This window comes from Plectropomus leopardus, chromosome 8, assembly GCF_026936395.1.
Source record: "Plectropomus leopardus strain MGB_pleo_1.0 chromosome 8, ASM2693639v1, whole genome shotgun sequence".
In the NCBI taxonomy this organism is placed as follows: Eukaryota; Metazoa; Chordata; class Actinopteri; order Perciformes; family Serranidae; genus Plectropomus; species Plectropomus leopardus.
In genome coordinates, this window is record NC_142183.1 from 31,817,938 (window position 1) to 31,837,751 (window position 19,814).

The window sequence follows — 19,814 nt, forward strand, 5'->3', positions numbered from 1 at the left end:
CAGATCTGCTGATGGTCTTTTATGGATTTGTTGCTCGACAGAGAGACTTTGACTGGGCTATAGGAGTTTGCAGGCTGTCTCAATAATGTGAGTAGGCACAGAGGTCAGCTATATATCTTCAATCTTTTTTTTTCACATACATGCGGATTGTGTGTCAGTTACATGCTTCCTTAGTGTTTGCACAGCATCCTTCCAAATCAGTGTTGCCAGATGTACTGTAATTATCGTATTTGTACGATCATTTTGCCCTCTGTAAGATGCACAATTAATTATTTCAAAATTGCTGTAATGTACGATAATTTGACTATTGTGACACTTAGTTTAGTTAACACATCTCATTTTAACTCATATCCTGGCTCCTATATCTGTGTTCATGCATTACTTCTCACATGATCTCATGCATCAATCAGCATGCTGAAAAAAAAAAGTTAGCCGTGGGCTAAGCCATGTAGACTGAGAATTAGCTTCTCTCTAAGGCAGTAAGTATGGGTAGATTTGTAAATGTATCAAAAATTTGTTTAAATACTTGTTTACTAAGTTTATAAATCTAACATATTTGTTCTTGTGATTGTGACTGGCGTACAGTAATTCTTCACAAAATATGATCATTTTGAGCCTCTAGTACGATAGTGTAACATTTCCAATCTGGAAATGCTATTCTCAATACACAGAATATTTTATCTGTAGTTTTACAAGTGAAAGCTCTGTAATTATAAATATTACCAACAACATTTGTAATTTTATAGTCATGCTCCCTTGCCAGGTCCTGAAAGTGAAGAAAAACACAGAGAATTACTTACCGACATTTTAGCAAACTCAGGTCATCTAATTATAACAATCCAGTTAGAATTGATTCCCCTGTAATGTAATCCTGCCTCTCTATTATGCTTGTTTGTGAGTGTAGGTCCTCGCGGTTTAAACAAGGGAATTTGAGGGCAATCATAACAATCCTGCAGAGATCCTTTTTGTAATTACACACACAGCTTCTAGGACTTACATAACAGGGCTTCACCAAGCTACTGTGAAAATAACAGAGTTCCAGTAGAGCTTTAAAGGCCCTCATAGATCATCTTCACAATAAGCTTCTGACTACGAGAGATGGGATCCCATATGAACACACCATGGGCTGACAACAATTACAACACTTTTGGCTATTTCACATCAGAGCTTTGCATATTAGTGGTTTCTTTGTGCTCTTGTCACTGGTTTGAAATGTGCTGGGCTCAGTTAATGAAAAGGTGATATCATGTACTCCTGCGCACCAATCGGGATTTAGCAGCATTTGATTTAGAATCTGGTAACAGTTGGTGCGTCTTTGGTCACTGTTGATCATATTTTTTTTTTTGATCAGATTTTTTAGACTCCTGAGGGAATAGATCCGCATTTGGGGAAATGGATGTATTTGCTCTCTGGCGAGAGTTACATGAGAAGACTGATGTCATTGTCAAGTCTGTACAGTAATTATGAAGCTGCGGCTAGAGGACAGCTATCTCAGCTTAGCATAAACACTGGAAACACGGGAAAAATTTAATATGCATTTGTCAAAAGTGACAAAAATCCAAACTTTAAAGCCTTGAGAAGTTGCCGTGCAACCAGTTGGGACTCCAGGAAGTTCCTGTCCCTGGCCAAGAAATAGTCCAGCACATTACCCAATTTAAAAATGTCGTTTATACACTTTTGTTTTTGTATAGATTAAACAAGCTGAAAAAGCATGTTAATATGTGAGCTTTGGTGGTACTTGTCGGGGGATTTGTTACTTTCAGATAGAACCTGACAACCTTTTCCCCCTCAAGATTTACTGTACAGATGTGAAAGTGTAATCAATCTTCTTATCCAACTCTCAACAGTGAATGAGCATATTTTCTAAAATGTCAAAGCTTTAATCAATGAATACCATGGATTACTTTAATTAACCTTTCACCACTCCTGTGAAAATTGCCTAAAATGCCTATTCAAGTTGTACCCAAAGTAGATTGAAAGTTGCTCTTGCACATATACAGCTTCTTTTGCAAGGTATCACTGAAGGTTTTTCTCTAATATCAAAAGCTCAGTAAAATTACTTGCATTGAAATAGGAGGGTTTTTTTATGCCCACCTGATTATTTTGTTGGAAACAGATGCCTGTTGATGACTATAGCTGGGATTTATTGGCTGGAAAACACTATGGGACCATAGCATGAAGCCTGAACTTGTTCATTTTCAAAGTAGATAACAAGACCATAGAAAATAAGCATATTACTCATTTTTCTAAGGTTTTGTACTGGCATGCTCCAAAAGAGGTTAAAACAATGTACTAAATGTGTGATTAAGAGAGGAAAACAAATGTCTATTTAGGACCTTACTATGTATATAAAATGTCATTGGCAAAATGTAAATTAATAAGAAAGACTTTGATTTTCCCCCACAACAAAAAAAGCCATCCTTTTATTATTCATGCATATTTACTCTTTACACTTTTTACACTTTAATAGTCCATGTTAATTTCAGCTGCACATCTTTGACTAGGGAATTTCATTGGCAATAAGAGGTGTCAGTCATTGACAAAACTGCTTGCTATTGGCTAGCTGCCTTCCTTTAAGAAGAGGGCAGACCCAGCCTTTCAACTCAAGCTCTTATCAGATTAAGAGGTTTTAATTTCTTTGTAGTTAATTATTTAATCATTAATGAATAATGTTATGGAGAAATACTTAAAAAATCTGATTGAGTAAAATTAGCACATCAAGACCCATTTATTATCATTTTATGTACTGGCAGACATAAGACATGTTTGTAATGTACAAGTGGAAGGATTCTGTTTGTAGGGATTTTTGGTTCACTAAAATGAGGTCAAAGATCAGAAACAGCAGGCAGAAGCTTATCGATCCTCCCCTTAAGTACGTGGCAAACTTCCAACCGAAAATGATATACAACAGAAAAGGGATTCAGACAAAAACACAAAGTCCAATAAGTAAAAATAACACAATTCCGCTGAATTTATTTCGTGTGAGTAAATGTGTGTTTTGTAAAGCTCACTCAGGGTAGGTTTCAGAGTGTTCACTGCACTCCTTGCTCAGTCTCATCTTCTACTTTCTCTGCTCTCACCTTTTTTCTTTCTGCACGTCTGTGTCTCTCTCACACTCCACGTACTGACCGTGTGGGTGAGCTGGTGGGCGTAGTTTTTGCCATGCATGTGTGTGCATATACGCTTGCAGGCATACCTGCATGTGTGAAACAGTCTGCTTCATGCCATATTGAACAGTGACTGTGTGTGTGGGTGCAGTGTATATCCAGGTTTTAAGTGTACGTGTGTGTGAACTCCCCAAGTGTTCTTTAGTGTATGCTCTGTGGATGTGCGCTCTCCTTCTGTGTATGTGTGTGTGGGAGAGGTGTGCGCAGAGCAATTATGTGATCAGAGCAGAGCCAAGCGGACATTTATGTGGGCGACCGCTACAGTCAGCCAAAGATAGGCTGTTAGATCTTTTCTCTCCCTCGCTGCTTGTGTGTGTGTGTGTGTGTGTTTGTGTGTGTGTGTGTGTGTGTTTAACTGGACACCATATGGATAGGAACTACCATTTCCTTTTGTCAGTCTCCCTGCTGTGCTTTGATGCAGCACCCGCTGCACCAAAAAGTGGACAAATTGTGATGAGACACAGCGGTGACAAGGCTGGTGGTAGGTGAGGAACCACTTTAAGTGATGTTTATACAGATCAGCACAAAAATGATAAACAACTTTGACTTTATAAAAAGATACAATGACAAAGTGATACTATATTTGGTCCCTGTAAGGACATCCTCATTGCAGAGGTCAGCTGAGTAAACACAACTGTTCGGTTAAGTCATGCTAACTTGTTTAATTGGTCGGCGGCACTATAAAACAACAAGAACAAGTTCATTTGACTTGTCTTTTTTTAAGTTACTTAAGTTAACCATATACAACATTTTTATGTAAACTTAACAGTTAGATATTAAGTAAAGTTCACTTAAGACTAACAGTTCTTATGTTTTCAAGTCGATTGGTTTCCTATATTTTTTTAAAGTTAGATAAACTTGTCAGATTTTATAATGCACTGGACATTCAACCTAATTGCCAGAAAAAGAAAAAAATGTTGCATTGATCATTTCTGCAAACTATAGATGTGTTACATTTGTTCATTATTTCATGAAATGTGAAACGTCGAAAAATTTCAACTACGAGTATGGTTTGAAAAAAAAACAAAATTCATTTGCTTATAACATCAATGTTTGGTGTCTCACTGGGCAATGCTGCGATGTGTCAGTGAAAAACACTAAAGTTTGGTGTCACAAACACTTCTGTAAAACCGCTGCAATGTGAAGGTGAAAAGCACCCAGGTTCCCTGGCTCAGAGGTCACTGGGAAACACTGCGGCCTTTTAATGGAAAAGCACCAGGTTCAGTACCACAAACACCACTGTGAAATGAAAAGAAAATAGTGGCTAAAACACAGCTGGAAAATGCAGCAATGTGTCAGTAAAAACACCCATGTTTAGTGTCACAAATGCTGCTGGGAAATGTTGTAATGTGCTGCTCCGTGGCTCAAATGTTGCTCATTAACGCTGTGATCTCCTGCGGAAATCATCCAGGCTCCATGGCTCCAGAACCATTTGGAATGCCATGATGAGTTGGTAAAAAACACCCAGGTTCACTGCCACAAACGCTGTGAAACATCACAACGTGCTGCTTAAAGCACCAAGGTTCTGTGACTCAAACAGTGCTGTGAATCAGCGTGATGTGTCAGTGAAAACACCCAGGTTCCATGGCTTAAATGACACTTGGAAACATTATATGCCAGTAAAATTAACATGATGATAATTACGGAGAAAATGCTAGAAACACTGCAATTTTCCCCAGGTTTCCCCAAATACCCAGGTTAGGCGCCGCAAACACTCTTGGAAACACTGCTAAGGGTCGCCTTAAAGACAACCAGTGTTTGTTGGTCTTGAATAGTGGTCTGCAGCTCGGCAGGTGTCTCGCTTCAGTGACAAGACGTCCATGGTCATCTGTCAGCTTATTTATTACGCCACTTTAGAAAAAGTTGATATCATGGATATGCAACAAAAAAATGTAATATATTTGTGGTTTGCAGGAATGTAAAATGCCAACATTCTCTTCTGCCCACTGGGCTGGTACGTATCATCAACCTTAAAGCCTATTGGGCTCAGTGCCTTGCTCAAGGACACTTCAGCAGGGTTGTTTGTTCACAAGACTTTTATGACTCTGGCTTCTCACACTAAAAGACCCAGATATACACAAATTCACAAATACATGAGTGTTTAATGAACATCTTTTTGTCATCTAAGATCATGCAAACATGTCAAAAACTTCCAAATGGGGGTCATGAAGAATGCATCGTGCAGTTTGCAGTAAACACACTACAGCACAAAGCACATATACAACAGCTTCCAGGATGCAGTGCAGTAGGAAGGAATGCAATATGTGCTGGTAATTTACTGCAATTCATGAGCTAAGTCTGAGTAACTAAAAGAGTAATTATGTGAGGAATTTGTTTATTTTTTTCTTATCTTCTTCTCAAGCGTCATCCACACCCTCAGTTTGCTGATTATTTCATTGTAGTGATTCATATTCCTGCTGCAGTGTACAATTCAATGCATCATTTCTGTGAAATATTTCAGAGTTTTTGTTCCAGCTTCCCAGTCGTGTCTGTATCTGATTACAAAATACAATCTGTTCGTATTTATCAAAGAGGCTACTCTGTGAAACTCTATCAATCTTATGGCAAAAGTTCTGTTTGAAGTTCAATTTGAAAAGTTGGACATTTTGGTATGAGGAGGTAGCGACACTGAATTCTAATTCAAGGCCACGTGCAATCAAAGAGGAGCAGTCTACCAAAGAAGGTACTTAAAGCTATTCACATTTATCTCATGTTGCAGTCAGACCAAATGAGGAAATATCTGGTGCATATATTAACAATATCTAATTTGCGGAGATCATTATCTTTTTTAAGATAATGACTTCTCTATTAATCCAGGACCCAATAATAACTGTGCAAGACTGTTTTGGGAAGAAGGCTATTTATGATGCATGGTTGGTTTTGTGCAGCTTATTTAAAACCTGATTAAAATGTAGAGGCTTTGTCTTGTCCATTTCATGTCAAATATTAAAATACTCTAATGCATCTAATACAACCAAAACTATCTTGCCATTTTATTTAAACTATTTCAATTAAAATATGTTTTTGTTCAGTAGCTTTACAACTATAATATGACCCTTTCAGGTGACACTTTATAAGTAATATCATTAATAAATAGTAAATGGATAATTAATTCAAATTTACTAAATAATTGTTTCACTTTTAGCAGATTAGGAAGTGGTCATAAAATATGTTTTCATTTGATTAGAAATGCTACATTGAATATACTAAATTAAATATTTTAATGGCTAATAATTGGTGTGTAAACCATTTACAAACATTATGTGGATTATTGTAAAGCTGCAACTAATGATAGATACCCTCTTAAATGGTAAATAAATACTGTGTAGTGCATCTAAAAACATTCCAATTTAATAATAGCCACCGAAATAATGTTTATAGATTATTTACAAACCATGTAATGATCATAAACAAGTTGCTACAAATATGAGGTCAATCTGAGTAATTCTTAGATTTTCCTACAATTTTTAAAAAAATGTTTACAAACAATTCAGTAATCACTAATAAACACTTAGAGCATGTACACATGCTCTGGTTGAAACCCAAAATACAAGCACAAACCTGAAAATGAACATAATAAAGGACCTTTAATCACCATTTCATTGTTAACAGTAAAATAATAACTAGAATAATTAACTTAAATTGCTTTCAATTGACCATTTATTAATGGTGGTTATTATGAAGTGTTACTACAGTTATATTACAGATATTGCATTTTTTTTTTTGAAATATGCAATTTCTTTGTCTAATCTATTTGTACTCTTATTATTGTCATTTATTTTACACATAGCCATTTTAGCACAGCCTTAAGAGTGTACCACTGTACATAGTGTTTGTGCATGTGACAAATACACTCTATGAATCTGTGTGATTCATTACTGTTTTATAACTGGGAGTATTTGGTTGCTTTGTTTGTATGCATGTACACAGAAGTGATAAAGTGGGAATAGTGAGCCTCCAGAACAGCTTCAGTGCTCCTCGTCATTTGTTCTCCGAGTCTGTGAACTCCACCAGAGGGATGTACATCATTCTTCAAAAGATATTTAGTCATTTGGTGTTTTGATGATGGTGGTGGAGAGCACTGCCTACAGTAACATGACTCTTCAAAATCTCCCATAGGTGTTCAAATGAGTTGCGATGCAGTGACTGTGCCCCGAACAGAGGCGTCTGTATTCATTATGTATCGCACCTCATTTATTCAAGTTTTTCTTTTACTTTTCTACCCATCTCTAAGAAAAAAAATATGTTTTTTTCTGTTAATTTCCATTTTCAAAAGCACCTCTTTACATAAGGTATCATTTTCTTTCAGACTGTAGACAGTTGGCATTGTCTGGGAGAAATCACAGAAAAGCTAATGGTGTTGAAGCAACTACATCTACACAGATGCAGAAGTGTTTTTTAGATTAGCCTGTTTCACTGAAAGTGCTAATGAGCTCAACAGTTACAAAGGCAATGCTGAAAATATGGCTGGAAGTCATTCGGACACATTTGTGCACACCACATTCACATACAGCCTTCATGTACAAACATATGTATCAAAGTAACAGTTGTGATGCTGATAATTACGGAGATTTCAAATTTTGAGAATACGTCTTCCTTGCTTCATCATCTTTTCTCATTTCTCCTCATCTCACCTGGTCGTCTTTTTGTGGTGATATATGCATTCCCATTAGGGTGAGGCTCAGGCATATTCCTGTCCAAACTAGTGTTGTCCCAATAGTGAAATTTCTAGCTTTGATTCAATACCTTGAAACATACCAATATTAAATACTAAATTTAATAGCACAGGGGAAAATTGACATTGCAAGCAAAACTTTTTTTTATTATTTTTGCTAAATGATACATTTCACAAGCCTATAACATCATTAAACATTTCTTTTCTTGGTTAGCAGCAGAGAACAGTAGAGCAATGTATGAGACTGAGGGCTCGGGTCAGGTATCCACACTCTAATTGTCATGTTTTAATAGGAATAAACTAAAATTGTGAGATACTGAAACAACAGTGTCCTATGCAGCTGTAATATATTTTCTGTCTATATTATAGCCCCTTTTTACCTTTTCCATCTGATTCATATCAGTTAATTCTCCTATTCTTTAAATTTCTGTTCCCCCCCGCCCTGTTTTAACAGTCTTTAAAGACCTCCATATGATGTGCTCATACAGATGATTTGCAGTGTGTGTGTCATACTGCATGTGTGTGTGTCAGTGTGATGGAGTGCCACTGAATGCCCTTGTATGTATGTGTAAGACCGCGTGTGTGTGTGTGTGTGTGTGTGTGTGTGTGAGAGAGAGAGAGAGAGAGTGTGTGTTCTGACGCAGCTACAACCTGAGATCAAAGAACGATTAGATCTCAATGTGATCTAATCACCAGTTAACTCCTCACATGCAAAGAAAAGCAAAGATAACTGAGTGTGTGTGTGTGTGTGTGTGTGTGTGTGTGTGTGTGTGTGTGTCCGTGTGTGTGCATGTGTGTGTCATGCTTCAGTGTGGTGTGTATTTGCATTGTACAGTATATGAGGGAGAAACTGTATGTGCAGTGTGCTGACTGGGTATAAGTGAGACAAAACACACACACACACACACACACTCACGTGCACACACACACACACACACACACACAAAACAGTATTTTCTTTTGATACACACTCACGTGCACACACACACACACACACACACACACACACAGCTCAGTCCTTCTCTATACCTGCACATAAAATTTTGTATTAGTAAGCATCTGAAGTTGACCATATTTTTAACTTCTGTCCTCTATGCAGACACATTTTCCCCAATAAAACGTTGATATACTTGACTTTTACTCCTGGCCTTGATGGATTTTGCTGTGCAATGAACTTAGCTCTGAAAAACTTCTCTTAGAATTGACTTGTCAGAAAAAAAAAAAATTATATTAATCCCAAGCTAAAAAATCTTTTTTAAAAAAAAAGTCAACAATACATGAGAACGTGCAAAAACACAAAATGTCTTAATGTCTTTCTTAAGATGTCGAGTGATTGTTTGAGGAACGTTGTGAATTTTCTTTGGCATTACTCTTGGTGTTGCTCAAAGTGCTGAGGGCAAAAAGGCAAATTACTTATTCACCATTGTGGAGAATGCAGACAGAGCAGAGAACAAGGGAAACCGGAGCAAAGGATGAGAGATATTCAACATTTATAAGCTCTTATTGTACTACAGCAGCTGGAGAAAGAGACAGGGAGAAACTTTTGTTTTGCCTGGGATGCCGAATGGTGCAGGTAAGTGATGTAACTTCATGACAGATCTGCAACAAATAAGTAGATTTTCTCAGTTTTATTTGCAAGTAAGTGTCAGTTTGGTGAGATCTTAGCACATACGATTTTTCAATTAGTGGAAGTGTTGACAGTGTCACCGTCTAAGGCGCTGGCTTATTAGTCTTTTGCATTTAAAAAAGTATGGACTTTGTTTGCACACTATGGCACAGCTGCTCACATTTTATCATGATTAAAAGAAAAGAAATCACATCACAGCCCAACTGGCTGCTCAACCAAAAGACTAATGAGCAGCAAAAGTGGACAGTTTATTGTCACCGTGATCTGCTATGAAGGCCAGGGGCCATCTCGACATAACATTATATGGTGGCTTTTCTTCTACATTGTAATATCCTTTTTAGTTTTTGCCTAACTTGCCACATGTGTTTTGAGACTCATTCAGGCCAGATGTTAACAAGATAATAATCTTTACTTGTCCCATGTGTAACTAAGTGCATCTGTGGATGTAGTCTCCAAAGAGACTGTCCCCTGTGACGGAGGCAGCTGAAATTAAAATGATTTTTCTCTCTGTCACATACAAAGCATCAGGGGAAAAAAGGCTCCAGCGATTTCAATACATATCTTTTAGTCATTCAGAAGGCGAAGCATAGTGTTGAAGTTACCCAGTCCCTGATCATTGCAAATATTGAGTGATCTGTATAAGTGAGGGATCAACAGTAGTTAGAGCATCACTGTTGTCCTAGCTAGCAGTTTTTGGTTCTAAAAATGTTGTGAGAATGTCCACAAATGACTGATTACGTGTAGACAAATGACATAACAGAGATGTAGAATGACATAAATCCGCTGTGTGTATAAATGTGTGCTAATCATGACATTTAGCATTAAAAATATCTTTTATGTTTACAGCTGTCCTAGCTAGCGTCTCTCCCCGGCACCATTAATTAACACAAGTGGCTTTGTCATGTAAAGATAATCCACTTTCTCCCACTCAGTTAGTGTACCTGTGTGTGTTCGTTTGAGTGTTTTCGGCTCCCACTCCAATTACAATGCACTGTCTCTCTCACTGTTGGCCTTTAGTTGCCCCTTTAAAACTAAAGATAACTGGCTGTTTGTGTGTGTGTGTGTGTGTGTGTGTGTGTGTGTGTGTGTGTGTGTGTGTGTGCGCACATGTGTGTGTGCACATGTGTGCATGTGTGTGTGTTCTTGCACTTGCGCATGCCCTAATTGAACCATTACCTACTATAGCAACATTAGCAAAGACCAGCACATTTAAGTATACTTAAGGGCATGTGCATAATCGGTGGTGTAGTGCTATTTGTTGCCGAAGCGCACCTATGGTACTTGCACATTCATGGTCGTGCATCATAGATTAAGTTGATGGTCCTTTTGAAGGTTATGTAATAGACTTGGGTGGTATCTATTTTTTCATTACTACACCCCTTCCTGGAATTCTGACTGGCAATTTGGTGCGTTCTACAGACTGTCTTGCCATTTTCCATATGCCGTCTGAATTTATGTTTCTCTCTTCAACCGAACTTAGACTAGCTAAATTGCTTTGTTAACTCATCGTTAAACGCACTTCATTCAAACTCAATAGAAACAACATAAAACTCACCAAAACTGACTTTGTTGGTCTTGTTAGTGGTTTTATTTTTCCACTGTTCTAACAATGAGCAGCTTTTGTTTGCTCAATAATCCCTTAATTCACTGGGCTAGATGTGAAAATAAGCTGTTTTCCCTGCAGTCTCTCTGCTATCTCTCTGCTGTTCTGGGCACAACATGACCCACTGTTAACCGGCTGTTTACAGTCTTGTAACATTCTTTTCACCACTTACAGTCAGCTCAGCTGTGCCTGTTGCACCGCACTGACCTCCAGTGGCAAGTGATGTGCACTGCATGCAAACTGTCCTCAATACAGTCTCTCCACTATGAAGTTAAAAAAAGTTGAGGGTCTGTATTTTTGACAGTATTGAAAATCACACAGTAATTGCGAGTACCTCAGTATACTGTAATACCATGACAGGCCCACTGCCCGAGCCTGTTATGTAACCACTGTTCCCAGTGTCTCTATATAAACAGTTGTAATAATCTTGAGAATATTAGCTACTGGTGTATCCCTGCTAATTTCAGATGCATTTTGTTCTGGAACATGGCCTGTGTTATAGTCCTCAATTCGTAGCTGTGTTAGTAGAAGTCGAAGGGGTTTGCTAGCCTGAGGTGGACATTGGACAGGTTTTTGACTTTTACCTTTAGCTGTTCCAAAAAATAAAGGGTGCTTTGCTGCCTTTAATATTTACCAATTAAGAGTTTGCTAGCTGTAGACAGAGAAAAAAAAACTTTGCTGCTCATACAAATCAGCAATGTTGAATTTAGATTTGTTTCCATAAAATGAGCCAGTATTATGTCATAAATTATTTAGATTAACTTTTAAAGATTGTGCATTTCATCACTCTGCACTATACTTTTTATGTAATGGTACTATTTCCTTCGCTGGGTGCTGGATCTTTGGAGACCAGTGCTACAAGATAACCAAATGTGTTATCTTCTCCCAAGCTAACAGAACTGAAGGTGCTGTTTTCACTCTGCTCCTCCTGAACAAGGACATCAGTGTTCTCTCAGGAGAAGCTTTTGTGGCGGAGCCTCTCCAGACTTCACTGTCTGTCTATGTTTCCCCTTTGGCATGGTACTGTGGAACAGGGGAGGGAGGAGAGCAGATTGGATTGGCTCTACAACAACGGATAGTTTATTTTTCCAAATCCCTTAGTTTTCAGCTGCACCGCAGTTAGATCGAGCACCTATAGGAGCTTACCCGCATGCATCAGCATAATCTACTGCAGCAACAGGACCCACTGATTCATAAACAAATAGAGGCCCCATGATTTCTCTAAATATGTTTTATAGTGTTCTCTGCTGGGGAAGCTCTTAATGGACTAGTTTGTATTCTTTTGCTTTTTTGCCACGAGTTAGATGATAGATACCTCTGATGTCTGTGTGCTAAAGTCCCAGTCACTGATTCACTACTCCCTACATAATATGCAGTCATGCAGCAGATGGATATTTTGGACAATTATGAATCATTGTCATTTCATGTCATTACTTACAGGTGAAATGTTGCACAATGGTGATATTTGCATGTATGAAATTTGAAGCAATGCATATGAGATTGTAGGCAAAAAGTAGTTCAATTGATTGCCAACTAGTTTTTCGTTCGTTTCGTTCGTTGGTGAGAATTTTTAAGGGCAACTGCAATTAATTGTGTTTTAACTAAAACTAAATTCTGTACTTCTTTGGGGTGTAAATTTGCTTATTTATACGTCACTCATTACTCATTTTAAGGGGAAAAAAACTAAACAGAATGTATTCCTACACTGAATGATTTGAGTAGGAGGCTTGGGTTTTATCTCTCATGTAAAAGAAGAGAATAATGTATGTGCTCTGCAATGTCCTCTATAAATATTCAGCCATTGTCGCTCAGTTCAAACCCCAAACCACTTCTCTTTTCCACTTCCCCGCTAAATGTATAATTCTTCATCTGTAACATCCATTTTTACTGTATGTGTCTCTTTTTCTCCTCTCCTCTACTTCTATCCCCACTCTCGCACTTTGTCTCTGATGTTTCTGCAGTGTCCTTCTGTCCTCTCTGTCTCTCTCTTTCCACGTTCTCTCTCTCTGTCTAATCGGCTTTAGGAGGAGGTGCTTAGTCTGTGGCTACCAGGAAATAATGTCAATGAGGGGGACTGTGTATCTGCAGGAGGGGAAATGGATGGAAAGTAAAAAGATATAAAAGATGTTCCCATGGCATTAACCTCTATGTGTCTTTTAGTCATGTTCTGCACAGTCCTGAGTGACATTTTGAGTTTGTCGAGTTTACAGCATCCAGCTTGGAGCATTAACCGTTTGAGACGACTCTGTTGTCTCTGTCAAGATAACAAAATCAAAACAAGTTGAACTTCTCCACTCGTCTTCCTCTCTTCACATCTCCACTTTGTCCCTCTCACTCACTATTCTGTCACCCACCACATCTCTCTCTCTCTCTCTCTCTCTGTCTCTCTCCCTCTCTTGTCCCCCATGTCTCCATGTCTTTGTTGTGCTCCAAGGTCATATTAAAGATTCATCCGTTCTCTGGTTCTGCAGTCAAATATTGATAAAGGCTGACACCGCTTTGACTCTGTACACTGAAGGCTTCCATTCTTCATGCACACACACACACGCACAACCTTGAATACCCATACACCCATAGTGCACAGCGACACCAACAATGACTGTTGGAGAGCAAACATCAGTGTCCAAACACAAACACATTAGCATTTTATGCTGTAAATAAGTGCAAACACACAACTTATATACAGCTCTGTTTATTTACTGTAAAACCGAGAGTTTCTTGAAAACATTTTTCCTTACTTATTTTCATTAAAAAATAATGTATTGTCACTCCTGTCATCCATTCCTGCAGCATAAAGGCTAATTTATAATTGTGCATGTGCTCTACAGAGAGAATACACCAAAGCCTGCACAAATGGCCATGCCGTTGAGAGTATTTAAAGTCTACTTGAGCAATGGTGTCGGCATGGCTGCAATTACATCTCCAAAGAGCTACTTGGTGTTTGGGTTTCTGTGACAGTGTTGAGTTTCTCTGAAGTGCAGTAAAATTTATTTAGCTAATTCCACCAATGCACATTAAACGTGACACAGTAACGACAAACTCAAAATCCAGCTTTTTTTAAACTTATAAGAAAATAGAAACAATTTTCTATTGCACAATACATATACAACATGCTACCATTATTAGCATGAGCCTCTAATGTTTTACATTAAATAAAGTAGCCTAGCTGTGAATGAATTTTCAGACAATTTTTACAAATTTCTTTCTAGTGTTTTTTCTTATTTTCAGATATTTTTCTAATATTTTTATTTACTAATTTCTTAATAATATAATAATAAGAATAATATTTTAAGATCATTTTCTTTAACGTTTTACTGATTTCTTGTTAATGTTCTTTGCTTATTTCCAGATCATTTTCTTGCAACTTTATACTACCATCTTGCTATTTTTTGACCCATTTCTTGTGAAGTTCCTCAACTTCTTCACATTTATTAAAATTAAATCTTTCTGCTCAGGTTTTGAAAGGCTAACAGAGGTAACATTACAATATTTGGCTCCATTATAACTCGCAAGGTTCACTGACATGTTTTCTTCAAATATACACCATGCTAACATTATTAGCATAAGCCCATGACAATTCCCATTGCTGAAGTTAGCCTAGCAACCAGTAGACTTTCTCTCTACAGGTTTAAAGCTAAGATAAATCATACACAGAACTGAAAATGCCATTTTTGGTAGGCTTTTTGTCTTCACAATTTATAGTTTCTCATCTGTGAAGTAGAATAGATATAAAAGCTTTGCTGTCAGCTCACAACACTGCACAGGAGGTCAACATTGCCTGAACGTGTAGTTACATTTCTGGGAAGGTGTCTGTACAGGAGGTCGGGCATTGATTAAACGCAAAGTTATAAACCTGGCCAAAGGAGGCCCTTTTTTACACCTTATCCACACCAGTTCTGTCCTTATTTGGCTTCAGCATTATGACGTCACCACATCATGAGATAAAGCACCGTTATTTAGAAAAAAATAAACAAAAAATATTTACATAGGTACACCCTGGAATTAGAAGATTTGCATTTGGATGCCCTTTTCAGCAGTTTATTAAACATTTTTACTGAACAACTAATTATGTCCTCAAATATATGTGGAGGAAATCTTTTGCTTTTTTTGTAGCTTTTGCTCTTTAAAGCAGCTTTTCAGTATGTTAGACACAAAGTGGCAACATCTGTGTTTTTTTTTTGCATGTGTCTTTCCTATATTAACACTGTAGGGATTCACTGTCTTTCTAATAACTGGTTGGCTGATTATAGCCTGACTATGATTTTACAGTACATCACTGTCTTGTGTGTGTGTGTGCGTGTTCATATATATGTGTGTGTGTGTGTGTGTGTGTGTGTGTGTGTGTGTGTGTGTGTGCGTGCGCGCAGGCTACGTGTAAAACTATCATATGTGTATTTGAGAAATCGCTTGTCCACTTACATGTCTGCTGATGTTTGCGCGTGAGTGTGTGTGTGTTTGACAGTAATGAATCTGGACAGGGGGCCCTGGGGAAAGAGACTATATGAGGCCCCTTATTAATTACCCCCTAAACACATGCACACGCCCAGAATGTCAGAATGTGCAGAAAGATACAAGCATGCACAAATACACTCCAGCAGTGTCACACCAGCTCATAAAAGTACACACACACACACACACACACACACACACACACACACACACACACACACACACACACACACACACACACAGTTACTCTTGCTGTCGGTCTTCTCGGTCTTTATGTCTTTAGCTCAATCTCCTTTGCAGTGAAAGGCATGAATTTATTATGATGTCATGAATTCTAAAAACAGCATCACAGCTGGACACACACCATGCACATACTGGTATGTACATTAAGCACCACACACACACTCACACACGTATTTGCAGTGGCAGCACTAATGAATAAACACATTCCATCTGCAGCGGACAAACAAGCTCAACAATGTTAGAACACCTGCCTTATCCAGAGAACAAACACACGCTGAGTGCAAGGAGCACCTGAAACACACACACTGACCTGCAAAACATTTACCAGCAAGGGGCAACGCACACTATGTTCAGTAAATTCAAACACGCTGCATGATACACACACAAATGAAGATACTAGAATGTAATAGAAGAATTAAAAATCTGTAAAATGTGATACATGATCCATACTTTACAGTCACTAAGCCCCATCCAGATTAATGATGTTAGGTTATCAGTGAGCCAAATCTAAACAGCGTCTTTGTATGTTTGCAGGGTTGTCATGCTGTTAATGCTAATAAGCAAACAACGCAATCCATGCTCAGTGCTAACTCAATGCATCACTGGCTAAAATGGATTAATTTTTATATATACTTTTGAGTTCAGCAAGAACTGCATATGAACTTTGTATTTGGGAATTGTACAGCATTTTAAGTCATAGTTTTCATCTGAGAATTGTGCCAAAAACTGACACACTAAACATGATATCAATGATGCCAAGATATCAACATCAACTGGACTTTTTTTTAACCAATCGATACATTAAGGTTTGGAATATATTCACGTAGTTGGTAAAAGACATCGACCAATTCACCAGTGCATCCCTGTCTCTCAAAATCTGTGTCAGTCTTCAAAACAATTGTTACATTTCTGTTGACACATAACCTTGTTTACTACCTGAATTGTCAGCAGCCTGAACAACAGTTGCCTTTTCTTCTAGCCTATATCTAGCTTACACCACAAATATTAAATATGCAATAAGTAATATTTCTTGCAAACAAACTGCGGTTTTAATAACGATACTGCAACTATGTATTTTATATTTTTTTAAGAGGATGAAACTCATTTTGGAATATTTTTGTAAACTCATGGCAGTGTTTAAAGATGTGCTGTCAGCTACTATATAGCACTTGTTTATGTTTTGTTTCCACATTCAAAAGTCGATAATAAGCTGTGAAACAGAACCTTTTTATGTTTTAGAGACTGCAAATGACATATTCATTAAGCCTTTTATGATGTTTTGTTTGTTTGTAGGGTTTGATTGGCTCCTAAATGCAGTGCTTTTACTTAACTACATCCCAAATTATCCACAAAATGTTCACAGATTATTGACAGCAACCAAGGCAACTTTAATTTTTTTGTGAGTCGATTTCTTTTTTCTCTCTAAAGTCTTTGCCACTATATACTTACTGTTCCCATTTCACTACAACCTCCCCATTCCACCAACAGCCATCACCCCAAACGTCACCAACCAATAATAAGCACATAGAAACAACATGGAGCTCAGAGTTTTCACCAGCCATTAATAACAGGGAAAGAGACAAAGAGAAAGCGGAGAAGGAAAGAAAAAAGCGAGGAAATGAAAAGGAAACAGAAGACAGAGAGAACTGAGAAAGAGATAGAGGGAATGGGGAAGAGCTGAAAAAAGAGGAAAAAGAGAAAGAGAAAATCTAACTCGTAGTCCTCGCTGTCAGCCAGTGTGTAATTAAGTTCTGCACTCTGTCACCATCGCTCTGTAAAACTGGTAATTTAACTGGGCCTGAGCCAGGAGAGCAGATCAGAGGAGGGGAGAGCAGGGACAGGAGGACAGGAGAGAGGGGAGGTAGAGAAGGAGAGGCGTAAAGAGAGAGGGAGGATGATTCAAGATGAAGTAATCAAGAGTGGAAGGGATGGAGAAAAGGAGCAGGGGGTAAAGGAAGAAGATACAGGATTCAGAAACAGGAGAAGGGAGGATGACAGCGGGAAAAAAGAGGGAGGAGAGGACAGTGGGGAGAAGAGGAGAGGAGCGAGGAGTATACAAAGCAGCAGATAATTGAATAGAAAACTAGATTTTCCAGCTGGCTTGTGCGGAGCTACGAGTGTCTAAAAGCTGCCAATTGGCTGTTCACATTCATTTAACCGTCAGAGAATTGTCGGGTCAGACTGCTTAGTGGCTTCAGCCTACGACATTAACACATCTCATCATTTAAGTATGGCTGAAGCATTAGTTAATGTGCCAAAAGTCTTGATCAGACCTCAGATTGTGACTCTGTGGGCGTGTACAGAATGTGCTTGATTGACTCTCTCTTTAGTTTTAAGCTCCGTTTTGAAAGGATAATTTGCATCTTTAGGTTTCTTGTGATAACATTAAATAAGACCAAACAGCGCTCCAGCAAAGTCCAGTCCATAACTCTTGTGTATAATCACTACATTCAGAGGTAGGTTTCAGGTTTCCCTGAAAAATAAATATTCAGAGAATTGTCAAAGATACTTGTACCATCTGGGAAGATAAACATTGATAAATATTCATGTTTTTAAATGTGCATTTGCCACAAAAAAAAAAAAAAATAGTAATAATAAAATAAAGTTTGTTTTCCAAAGTATGGCTGTTTTTCTTATCTAAACAAAAATTTTCGCCAGAAATATTTTATATTTCATACAAATGTATGCATTTCTTGAGAGCTAAAAACATAGGAAATTTCTGCCTGGGTTTGGATAAACAACTAAAACATGAAAAAAAAATTCACGAATTTGTTTTGCCATGCTGCAGAAAGATTTTTTTTTCCTTTTTTATCCAGGTGTTTGGAAGATTTTACCTTCAAACAGCAGTAAGCGTTGTTAAACCAGGTTGTGGGTTGTTATAGCCAGGTAGGCTTAACAGGTGCTCACGCCTGTGACTTGAATGAAAACATGAAAGTAACTGGGATCTTTCATTTTGACAGAATTTTAAGACATTTACACCATAAATTAATGTAAAAAAAGGCACAAAATGGTGCAAAAACATCATCAGGATGCAGGAAATGAAGGAAATTAAATACTCATGCCGAGCGACCCCAAATCTCCTGTTTCATATGTGTCCCTCGTGTGTTAAGTAGAACTTATGCCCCAGGGAAAATATGAGACATACAGACTTCCTCTTACTATAACGCCTGGTACAGGGTTTTTTAATGCTAAATCCTGTTTAAATCCTTCAAGTTAATCCCTTTGCATGCAAGGTAAAAGAATACATTTTCCCTTAAAATTGAGATAATCTTGTTTAATACTGTATGTAGGTATAACACAGCCTACAAACTGTATATTTGTTGTCATCTTTTTCCAGATCTTTAGCGAACCATCAGCAGAACATTTATTCAACTCATTAACATGAGCCAATATGACTAACAATGATACGTTTTGAACGTGGTGGTCTGAAAATAAAAAAGTAGAAATTTAAAGAAGAAGTTACTTGAAATAACACAACTTTTTGTACATAATTAATCATAAAGATCAGTTGATTCCACTAACCTTCTGTAAGATGCTTTTCAGTGTGGTGGTTGGGTGCAGTTAGAAATGTGCTTTACTGCACCTGCAACCACACTCAGCTGTGGCATCACAGGGTATTAAAGCACACCTGTGCATGACTGCAGCCGATGGCAGAAGTTAAACCATTGGAGGTCAGCAGAACTTGCAGTGGGGCTTTTTAAAATAAAGTTCTGTTTGAACAAAGTTTGGGTATATGCTGCCTGTCTGACCCTCTAGTCTTTGAAGACGTTGTAGCAGTCTTTGGTACAGCAGAAAAATAATGACACAAAGACAGAGAGAAAGGATGAAAGGCAGTAAAAATTAGAAAAAGATGAGGAGAAAAAAAGTCAGTAAGAAATGGAGAGAAAAGCAGCCAAAAAGATGGAGAGGAAGACAGAAGAACTGTAGTTAAGCAACAGTAAATGGCTTTTCAATGTGCAAGTCTCTGGGGACGAGACAGAGGGAGACAAGAGAGGGAGGGATGTTAGAAAAAGAGCGAGCGAGATGTGACACTGATGAACCCGCTACCAA

The 19,814-nt window shown here is 37.9% G+C and overlaps 1 protein-coding gene across 3 annotated transcripts in view; it reads left to right on the plus strand.

The window, feature by feature from the left end:
• The window catches only part of il1rapl2 (interleukin 1 receptor accessory protein-like 2), a 487,999-nt gene that overhangs the window by 76,804 nt on the left and 391,381 nt on the right, over positions 1 to 19,814 (plus strand). The gene's annotated exons all lie outside the window — the stretch shown is intronic.